At 40.3% G+C, this 5,944-nt stretch overlaps 1 pseudogene; it reads right to left on the bottom strand.

Moving 5' to 3' along the window:
* Nucleotides 1-2,224: 2,224 nt before the first annotated feature.
* LOC103594352 lies at nt 2,225-2,761 on the bottom strand (annotated as a pseudogene).
* Between the last annotated feature and the right edge of the window lie 3,183 nt (nt 2,762-5,944).

Raw genomic sequence — 5,944 nt, 5'->3', positions numbered from 1 at the left:
GTCAGGCTCCTCCCATGCCAGAGACATTCCCAGGCTTGTTTTACCACCAGCCCTTGAGAAAGAAATACTCTTAACTGGAGAGCAAATCCCAGGGGAGAAAGAATCTGCTACAGACTGAATGGGTCCCCCTGACCAAGTTCATATGTGGAAACCTAATCCCCAGTGTGAGGGTATTTCAAAGTGGGGCCTTTAGAAGGTCATGAGGGTGGAACCCTCATGAATGGGATTAGTGCCCTTATAAAACACCCCAGTGAGCTCCCTCACCTCTTCCACCCAGCAAGAAGATGGCTGTCTGTGAACCAGCCATCTAGTTCATTTTTGATCAGATTTGGTGTTTGGGCCCTCACTAGACACCAAATCTGCCAGAGCCTTGGTCTTAGACTTTGCTTCTTCCAGAACTGTGAAAAATAAATTTTTATTGTTTATGAGTCACCCAGTTTATGGTATTCTGTTATAGCAGCCATAGCTGACTAAGTTAGAATCTAGAAGGGATCTGGCTGGGGCTGCTTAGAGGCTCCATTCTTAGCACCTTGACCTGGTAAACAAGCTCATTCCTCCTAGTTTGTATACGTCTAACTCTGAAGTGTAGGGTTAATTGATAAACAAAAAGTTGAGTAAGTCTTAGAATTTTATAGTTAGGTGAATCTCAAAAATTCCTCACCCTTATTTTAGAGGGATGAAGCGGAGGCACCCGCTGTGAGAGTTGTGATCATGAGAGTTGGGTGCTGTGGCTTTGGTGGCACAGCTGAGATGAGCGCCTGTGTATATCAGGTTCCAGTATTGTACGTTTCTCCACTGGGTCACATTGTTTAAAGTTTTGCCTACAACAGCTTTAAAACTTATCTAAACCTTAACATGAAAAAAAAATCCATAGCTTTAATAACACCTGTATTTTTTTAAAGGAATATAAAAGGATTTATTGACCAGCATTTAGAATAAGCAGTATACAGTTGGGTAACATTCTGATTACTACAAAGTTATAGTTTTCCTGGCTTCTGCTGAACCAGTAACCCAAATACTGAAAGATTTGAGCCTACATGTAAGGAATGAGTAGGGATAAACAAAAACCATGCAGGTTGGTAGTTTGGTTTATAAGTTTGTTTATCCATTTATGCCAGCAGATCCTAAACTGCCAGCGTCTCTAACCATGTGAGTGTTTTCATGAGCCAAGTCTTAGACATTCCATAAGTCATGAACTTTTAGTCAATACAACACAGGGATTTCAACTTTTTGTAAAGGAATGGCTCGCCAGAGGAATCTATAAATGTCCTTTTAACTTAGTCTTGCTTAGCTGATTAAAACACCAGGATTTGTCCGGTTTCCTCATCTGGATAGGTTGTTGGTAGTGATTAATTTTGCAAATAAATGGTTTCACTTATACAACTATAGATATAGATTCTGATATGGCTCTGGTTTTAAATTATCCAATTGCAGAATCATCTATTTAATTTGAAAGGTTATGGCTTCAGAAAAAATTCAACTCGGGCCGGCCCGGTGGTGCACTGGGTAAGTGCGCTGCTTGGGAAGCACGGCGGCGCTCCCACCTGAGGGTTCGGATCCCACATGCAGACCGGTTCCTGCTCACTGGCTGAGCGAGGCGCGGGAGCAACGCCAAGGGTTGCGGTCCCGTTGCCGGTCCCCGGTCCGGTGCGGGGGCAACACTGAGGGTTGCGATCCATTGCCGGACACGGAAAAAGACAAAAGACAAAAAAAAAAAAATTCAACTCAAAGTGATTTATTTCTTAGGTTGTTCAGAATGATGGCATCTCAGAAACATGAGCTTACCCCATGGTTTTTGCTTCAGTGAATGTTTAAAAGCAAATTTAAAAAGCCATTTATATATGTAATTCATGTATGCACACACACAAAAACAAACCCAGAATGGTCCTTAGGCATATGAGTTAAACACAAGTTCTGACTGAGTAATGACTATTTAAGTTTCCCCCAACATTTAGAAAAGGTGTTCGCTGATGCAGAGGAAATAATATACCATGGTATCAAATGTCCTTTTCTGATAAAGGCGGTAACTACAGAAAGCTTTTATTTGTTCAAAGTAACCAGTGCTATTGATGCAAAAGAACTCAACAACTCCCCTAATACTACTTTCAAAACGAACACATCAAACATGATTTTTATTAGAATGTAGTTATTTCTTCATACTAGTAAATCAAAAACTGAGACCCTATATATACATATATATATATATATATAGCAAAGCAAACAATTATTGAGCTTCATCTTCTGGACAAGAATGCCAAGTTAGTCTCTCTTCATAAAAAGCAATTACAATTTGAGGACACTGCATATTTGCCTCTTTTGCCAGCACCAAGTCTGCCTCATCTGAATCTTCCCATTTCACGAGAAACATCAATTCTCCACTGCTGTCTGTGGCACCAATTATTCTTTCAGGATCAAGGCCTCTGGCAAAGCCTCTGGATTTGTCAGCAGCATCTCTTTTCTTTGATTTGCTATCATCTGATTCACTGTCAGATAAAGATTTTTTTTTTTTCCTTTGGTACCATCTTTTTCTTTACCAGCTTTTTGAGAATTAAGAAATGCTTCAATTAACTCTGGACAATCTAAATTTTCTTCAGGTTTCCAAGTTATTGTTAGCATCTGTAAATCCCTTCCACTTGAGGAAATACTTCACCTTCCCATTCACCACATGTAGGTCCAGTACTTTTTCCACCACAAATTCTTCAGGCTCTGCCTCTTCAACTTTTTTACTTTTTCCATTTTGTTTCCTTCCCGTTTTTTGCTATGTAGTTTATTGGAGGCCATTTTTTACTGAAGGCTTGAGGAGCTATTATTCACCACCTCCAAGCTGCTCCGGGTCGCAGGTCTGCAGTCTAACCATCTGTATTCTAACTCTTAAAAATTCTTTTAGAGAATCAGATTCAAAACTACAGAACAAGAATGTAAATTACTGTCAAGCTAGTTTAAAGTAAAATGCTTTACATACGTTACTGATAGAGATTAATACATACCACAGGACTATGTTCATGTAAATGAAAATAGTTCAGACCTTTCCTTCTGAAGTTTATCAGGATCTAGTTCTTGAGTCATTATTTATTCATTTCAAGTTACAGTTAGTGACCATATCAACTTCATTTTGGTGGAAAGAAAACAAACATTGCAAAACGGTGAGCAGTGATCTCTGCAGAGCTGCACGGATATGCATTTAATTGAATAATTTGCTTTCAAAATATTGATGTGTGCAAGAGAGTTTAAAATCACCATCTCAGCATTTTCTAAAAACAAGTAAAAATGCACTGTCTTTAACAGATCCTTAAGCAGCTAGTTGCCTAAGAACCAAAATGCGCTAAACCCTTTACAAGGACCTTCCGCAGTTCTGGGAGAGAGTGATGGAGACTGTGGATGTCAGTGTACTGGTTTCATGTGGTTGTGCTGTTTAGACTATTAGTCATCAAGAAGACATCCATGCTAATAGCATGGACTTGTAATTATCTAATTTAAACAATTTAGGGATATCATTCATTTCTCCATAGTACTGAGGGTATGTGCACTGCCCTCTCTGCTGCCTGCATGCTTCCCATGGCAGTCATTCCATCTTTGTTTTCTGACCCTTGTCACCAGCTCTGGAACTTCTGTCATTTCCCCTCATGACTAAACAACACCAGGCCAGCCAGAGAAAGAGGCAGGATGTTGGAGAAGTCCAGCAGACTGTTGTGCGGCTCTGGAGCATGAAAAAGTAGTGAGGATAAATGTGGCTGGAGAAGTGAATGTGATAACCAGAGACAGTGTCCACTGATGAGAGCTAAGGACAGAATCTTGGGGACCTATTTAGAGAGACAGTGGGAGAAAAACCTCCAGGAAAAGAGGCTGCCAAGCCTGGGGCCAGACTGAGCTTTTGGGTAGCTGCAGGACTTTGGGCAGCTTACTGAATCTTTCTGAGCCCAACTCTATCACCATGTAGAATGAGGATGTTAAAGCTCCTCCTGAGGTTGTAGGCACTAGATGTGGTATAGCACAGTGACAGTTAAATGAGGTGTATAAAGCATGGTGACAATTCCTTTCCCCTTTCAAAGAAGAAAGAAGCAGTGAAAGGAATACCACAGTTACCTTGGAAAGAGATTTCAGGAAGGAAACAGTCAAGAGAGGGGTCGTGGGCCATAAAGAACGAGAAGAGGCTGGTGAATTCTGGAGCGGGCATATCTCCTGCAACGTCTCCACTGTGGCTGGATCACAGTACATTGTGAATTGCCTCAAGTAATGACAGGTGAAGCACCCACATGAGAGTAATATAGCTTATATATGAATGATTTGTCTTGTTTTACATGACTTATTTTCTTCAATGAGAGAGCAAGGGATGGGATTTCAGGACCAGAAATTCTTTCTGACCCTGAGAGTGCCCACAGGACTCTTGTGCCAGAGAAACGTTTTACAAATAGTGGCTACCAGGAAGCCAGTTCAGTAGAATGGAAGGAGCAGAAAGCAGATTATTTCCTTAGGAGCATGTGAAGAAGAAATGAAAATTATGGGCACAGATATTTGGAAATTGCAACAATGATGCGTTTCCCACCCAAAGTCCCAGTAATACTAGGCTAAAAAAAAAAAAAAAGAAAAAAGAAAGAAAGAATTCTGATTGGAATTTATCAGGAATTTAAGTCGGAAAGAGATGATGAAAGGTATTGTCTGTATCAATCTTCCAGTCCTGTGACTTTACGCCAGACCATCTCCTACAGCATGACCACCATCCAACAAGGAGCTTTGGCTTCCCCACCCCTGCCCACAGTCTCGGCCTTTCCATTTTGTTCTTATTTGCTAATTTTTGCTCATGTTGCTTGTTTTAATTCCTGCTTTGTCTCTGATGGACCTAGAGCTTTGGCTTCTTTTTCTGACCCCACGTTCCTCAGCATTACTCGAAGCCCAGTAAAAAGCGGTCCTTACTTTTCTCTTCTCAGTCACCCTCTCCCCCAACCCAAGGCCTCACTCTCACCAGACCACTCTCTTCTCCAAAGAGAACCAGAGCGTTCTTGCTCCCTTGCTGGTTCCTTGGCCTGAAAGTTCCTTTCCTTCCGTCTTCACGTTCTCTGCCTATGGGCATACCTTGTCCTACCTCAGCTCACATTCAGTCAGGACCTTTCCAGAGTTGTGCGCTCACATTTTGTACCTTTCATTTTGCCAGGCATTTCACATGGGTATCTGCGAGTTATTTCCAGCTTTTTTAGGGCATGCATGTGCATGTCTTTGTAGTCATTTCTGCACACTTTTTCCACCCCCCTTTGCCTTCCAGTGCATTCACATAATAGTCACTCAGAAAATGTTATTATGTATGTGTATGTATATTTTTGTTTGTTTGTTTAGTTTTGTTTTTTGGCAGCTTGCTGGTATGGGGATCCGAGCCCTAGACCTTGGTGATAGCAGCACGACACTTTAACCAAGTGAGCTAGCCAGCCTGAAATGTCTATTATTGATAGTCAAAGAGAAATTCATTAATTCTGGTTCAAATGTCATTTAATACCTTTTTACCTTCTCATTGTATTAGCAAGGAATTTGCTATTTCATTCTCTCCCACCGTGCTTAACAAAAGACATTCACTCTACATGATTAAAATACTAAATTTTTGTTCTCCTCATCTGGAATCTTCTAGTTCTGTTTTGTTTTGTTTTTTACTTTGAGAAGCCAACAGTTATTGAAAGGAATCAAGACGTGACTGTGTTGAATCTATCTCATCAACACACTACAAGCCCATTGATTCTTGTTGTGTTTTATTTTTTAAAAATCACACATTGATTTTTGGATCATAAAAATAGTACATATTTACTATATAAAACCTAAAATATAAAAAATTAATAAAAAGCACACCTAGGTGTACACCCAAGAGAATTGGAAAAAGAAAACATATACCCACACAAAACTTGCATAGGAATGTTCATAACAGCATTATTCATAAGAGTCAAAAGGTGTAAACAACCCAAAT

Source organism: Galeopterus variegatus, unplaced genomic scaffold (genome assembly GCF_000696425.1).
Source record: "Galeopterus variegatus unplaced genomic scaffold, G_variegatus-3.0.2 Scaffold1541, whole genome shotgun sequence".
Lineage (NCBI taxonomy): Eukaryota > Metazoa > Chordata > Mammalia > Dermoptera > Cynocephalidae > Galeopterus > Galeopterus variegatus.
This window is presented reverse-complemented; position numbering and strand designations above follow the sequence as displayed.